This window comes from Pelodiscus sinensis, chromosome 9, assembly GCF_052426305.1.
Source record: "Pelodiscus sinensis isolate ZL-2025 chromosome 9, ASM5242630v1, whole genome shotgun sequence".
Taxonomy (NCBI): Eukaryota; Metazoa; Chordata; order Testudines; family Trionychidae; genus Pelodiscus; species Pelodiscus sinensis.
In genome coordinates, this window is record NC_143060.1 from 58,878,938 (window position 1) to 58,884,442 (window position 5,505).

The window sequence follows — 5,505 nt, forward strand, 5'->3', positions numbered from 1 at the left end:
TCTTGCCCAATCCTTGTTACAATGCTGATGATCCCTTCTACATGTTTTGTTGGTCTTTAAGGTGCTACTAGACTATTCGTTGTTTTTTAAGGTGAAGACCTGTAATCAATAACCCACGCTATATACAGAATAACCCTATTGAAGCCTTATTGGCACTCTGCTCAATCTATTTCTACCAGGCCTACGTGTAAAACTCTAAAAAAACCAATAAACAGCTTTCAAGCAATCCCTGGTGGGGCAGAAAATATGCCTCGATGTTTTATTTTTTCCACAAATAAATGATTTTCCCACTCTCTACATTACACTCAATCCAACAAAAACTATACAGGCCCAGCACTGGCAGGGATCTAATATGAGCCATTAAAGTAAAATGACTTTTCTCACTGAAGACCTGTGACTTTCCCTGTCCTAGTGCTCTGGTATCAGTGTTTCTAGCCTTGACACTTCACCATGTGCGAGTAATGTTGCCATTACAAAAGGGAATTATGGCCTGGATTTGTAAGTCTACTGTTCCTTTTGCAGCATACAAAATAAAACATCATAAAACAATATGTATGAATTACACAAGCAAAGGAAAGTCCTGAAAACATTCTAAACATGGTTACAAACCCTAATGTGGTCAGGGACTTGGAAGTCATTGTCTCGAACACCATGGAAGGGGGGCTTTTAGAACTGGCAACTGTGCACTAAGAATCACTTCTAAATGACAGGGCTGTTAAAGGTTTCTTTCCAATGTTTAGTTGGGCTTGTGTATGACGTATAACGCAGACCTGAAAGACTAGGTGATGCTCACTGGTAACCAGTTACCTGGCGCCCAGCCTGATCAGAGCAGCCTTGCCAGGCTACGCCACAGGGGGCAGTCCAGGCCAGCTGGGCCAAAACAAACCTCTTCCCGCAGTGTGGCAGGCTCTAGGCAGATGGGCCAGAGCAGCCTGACCAGGCCCACGTGTAGTTTAACGCAGTGTTACTCAAACGTTGGGTCGCGACCCCCAGGGGGGTCACAAACAACTTAGAGGGGGGTCGCAGCTGGATTCGGTTTTTCACTTGCGACCCCTCTTCCCCGGGCCGTGAGCATTTTAGGGGGTCATGGGATCAAGGTTTGAGAACCCCTGCTTTAACCAGTTAATATTTTAAATGGGATTTTATATTCCCAGTTTTACAAAAACTTTCCGATAACTAATGAACATTTTGGAGAATTGCACAACAGATCAGGACGTCCAAGTCAGAGCTGATTGATCTATTTTCAGTCTGTTGGCTTTTGTGATGTCATGGCTTGAGTTGTCCAGTCATGACCATGTCTTCCAGGCTGAGAACTGAATTTCTTGGCCCTCTTCAAAGAAAAAAGAGCAAATGGGACAAACTCTTTTTTTCTTTCCTAGATAATAAGGATGTGAAATATCATTTAATTGAATAGTCAAGTACCCTCATGAATTTTTATTGGTTAGTCGACTAGTCTATAGTCCCTGGGGGGGCAGGGCTGGCAGCCAGTGTGCTCCTGCCACATTCCCAAGGATCCCCTTGCTATTCCACACTGCTGCCTCTTTATCAGGCTGGAGCTGGGCTGCAAGAGTTTAAAAAACATCTCCCCTATGGCTTCTATCAAAGATGATAGTTAAAGTCTCAGATATCTCCTATCAGCGCCTTGAGTATTCTAGGATGCATTTAGTCAGTCCCTGGTAACTGGAAGACATCTAAGTTTTCTAAGTAATTTTTAACTTGTTCTTTAATCTTTAAACTTACCCCATTTCCGCTAACATTCACATGTTAGGCATCCACCACCATCAATCTTTTGGGTGAAAATCAAAACAAAGGTCATTAACACTTCTGTCATTTGCCCATTTCCAAGTTTTCTGTTGTTTCTGTCTTCATTAAGCAGTTGGTCTACTCTGTCCTGGGTCTTTCTCTTTAATATATTTGTAGAAGGACTTCTTGTTACCCTTGTCTCTAGCTAGATTGAGCTTGTTTTGTGCCTTCGCCTTTCTCCTCTTGCTCCTGCATACATGTGTGTTTGCTTATATTCAGCCGTTGTAAATTGATCTAGTTTCCATTTTTTATACAACTCCTCTTTGGTTTTTTTAGATCATATAAAATCTTCTGGTTGATCCAAGGTGGACTCCTGCCAGACTTTCTGTCTTTCCTACAAAATGGAATAGTTTGCTTCTGGACCTTTAGTTATGTGTCTTTACAAAACTGCCAGCTCTTTTCGCTTGTTTTCTCTTAGTCTTGCATCCCATGGGACCTTACCTACCAGCTCTCTGAAGCTAGGTCTGCACTATAGGTCTAGATGGGGTGAAATGGTGGAAAAGCCTCCTTTTTTGGAGGAGTCCTTATTCCTTGGGGAACGAGGCATATAGGGCTCCCCGAAAGAGCGGATTTGCTCTTCCGCCAAAAAAAAGTGGAAGAGGAAACATGTTCCCTGGACGCGGCAGGGTTAAATCCCCAGTGTAGACATAGCTTGAGTTTACTAAAATCTGCCTTAAATCAGGATGGTAGGGGCTTATTTAGCTCTAACCACTCAAAAGAGATTGTGGCCTCATTGTGGACAGTTGTCTAAAAACATCCACTCAACGTGTAGCAGAAGTCAGAGCCCACAGAATGTTAGGCATCATTAAAAAGGGATAGAGAAGAAGATAGCACATCTTATTGCCCTATAAAACCATGGTTCACACACATCTTGAATACTATGTGCAGATGTGGTCGCCTCATCTCAAAAAAGATGTATTGGCATTGGAAAAGGTTCAGAAAAGGGCAACAAAAACCATGAGGGGTTTGGAACGGGTCCCCTATGAAGAGGGATTATAAAGACTGGGACTTTTCATTTTAGGAAAGGAGAAACTAATCAGGGATATGAAAGACGTCTGTACAATCATGACTGGGGTGGAAAAAGTGAATAAGAAAATCTGGGGGCTGGACTTGATGACCTTCTGAGGTCTCTTCCAGTTCTATGGTTCTATGATTCCCGTAAGAACCAGGGCTCACCAAATAAAATTAATAAGTTGCAGGTTTAACACAAAAGGAAGCTTTTCATCACACTGCACACAGTCGACTTGCAGAACTCCTTGCCAGAGGAGATTGTGAAGACCAGCACTTTAATGGGGTTCAGAAAAGATCTCTATAAATTCATGGAGGTTAGGTACATCAATGGCTGTTAGCCAGGATCGGTAGGAATGGTGTTCAGAGCCTCTGTTTGTCAGAGGCTGGGAATGGCGGACTGGAGAGCGATTGCTTATTGTTACTTCTTTTGTTCGCTCCCTCTGGGGCATCTGGCATCCACCATTGTCAGAAGACAGGATACTGGGCTACACAGACCTTTGGTCTGACCCACTATGGCCCTTCTCATATTGTGTTCAGACATTCAACCTGTAGCTAGTACTAACGAAAAAGATTAAGCACCACTGTAGTGAAAAGTGGTTCAGTTTAATGCTTTTTTACTTCAAAATACTCCTACACATTAACACCCAGGAAGAGTTAGCCCTAATCATACACCAGAAATTAAAATACCAAACCATTGTAATAGTTGACTGATAGTGACACTTCCTTCTTACATTATTTCAGACTCTAAGAAATGTTTGTTTTAATTTTTAATTGGGATGTTAAAAGATAATTTTTGCTGGGGGGTTAACATGTAACTGCAGAATTATTCAGCGGTTACACATTTATATGTCAGGGGAAAGGTGGCTCCACAGGAGACGATGTGTGTGGAGAACCTACTTTTAAGCCAGCTTCCTGCGCACACTGGCTCCCTCCTTCCCTCTCCTCCCCACTATGGAGCCTCTGATACAGAGGCGGGGAGTGGCTTGCATATAACTGGTTAACAGTAAAGTATCACATCCCTACTTTACGATACTCATTTTAAAATATCCTCCCAGAATATCCCACTGCGCAACCTAGATGACAATTAAGAGTAACTGCTGCAACCATTTGTCACTATTTAGTACTAAGCCAACCACTTACAATATTGTGGCATTCTAATTCATTTAAGAACACCTGACACATTTAATCAAGTTAAGAATGAAAATTTGCTTTGTTTTTCCAAAACACTTTCCTAATCAATATTACATGAAGAATAAAAAAGTTATCAAAGCTACGTAATCATCGAAAATATTAGGCTTCTTATTCGTCAGTAGCTGCTTAAGTTTTTCTGCATATAGAAATGATTAGGCAAAATTTTAAAATGTAACATGAAAACCAATTCTGGAACTTGCCGTAATCGCTGTTCTACGAGCTGTAGAAAAATTCCATCTATCTGTTGGCATAGTCTATATTTTAAAATATATTTTAAAATATAACATGAAAACCAGTTTTGGAACTTGTCTATAGAGTTACAGCCATAATCGCTGTTCTGGTTGATCTTTTCTATATGCTGCTGAAAAATTCCATCTATCTGTTTGCATAGTCTATACGCAACAACCTGATAGAAGTAAATTTTTTCCTTCCCCAACAAATGGAAGCATCAATGTTCACATTTTGTTTGTTACCAGGGTCTACTCTGTTAATTGTACGGCTTTGAAGTTAATTGCACAAACCTAATTCACAAATACCACAGTAACTTCTTCTTCCTGCAAAGAAGTAGTAACCTAATTTACCTCTTCATTGGGAAGAGACTTAATGCAATCGTGCATTAAACTTGCCATAATACATGTTTCGATAAGACATTTAAAATAGTAAGGGCATACTATGCTTGGAGAGAAGAAATTCACTAAGGGTATGTCTACACTACAGCGCTAATTCGAACTAACTTAGTTCGAATTAGTTAAATCGAACTAAGCTAATTCGAACTAACGCATCCATAATAAAAAAACTAGTTCGAATTAGCGTTTTGCTAATTCGAATTAGCATGTCCACACAGAGTGGACCCTGAACCGGGGTTAAGGATGGCCGGAAGCAGTGCCGGCAGGGTATCAGATGAGGACTTAGAGCGTGCAGATGCTGTCTCAGGCTAGCCGAGGGCTGTGCTTAAAGGGACCCGACCCCCAACACGGACAGACAGTTCTTGGGGTGCCCCGCTTGCAAAGCAGTCCTGGCTTGGATTGCCCGGAGTACCCACACTGAGCACATCACAGCACTGAGCCATCAGACTGGCTGCACTTGCCACAGGCTGCCATCTGGGGAGACGGGGCAATTGGGGGGCTGCAGGAGAGGTTCCACCCCCAGAAGGCTGCAGAGCCAGCACAGTCCTACCCATCAGGGGCTCGTACCCCATTCCTCCCTCACCTCCTTCCACTTACCCCTCTCTAGCCCCCCTTCCTGATGTACAAGATAAAGGACAATTGTGTTCAAAAATAGAATCTCTCTTTATTGAAGAAAACTGGGGGATACCGGGAAAAGGAGGTGGGAGAGGGGAAGAGAGAGGATGGGAGAGGGGAGGGCAACTACAATGATGAGGGGTTTGGAACAGGTCCCATATGAAGATAGGCTAAAGAGACTGGGACTTTTCAGCTTAGAAAAGAGGAAATGGAGGGGGGATATGATAGAGGTCTATAAAAGCACGAGTGGGGTGGAGAG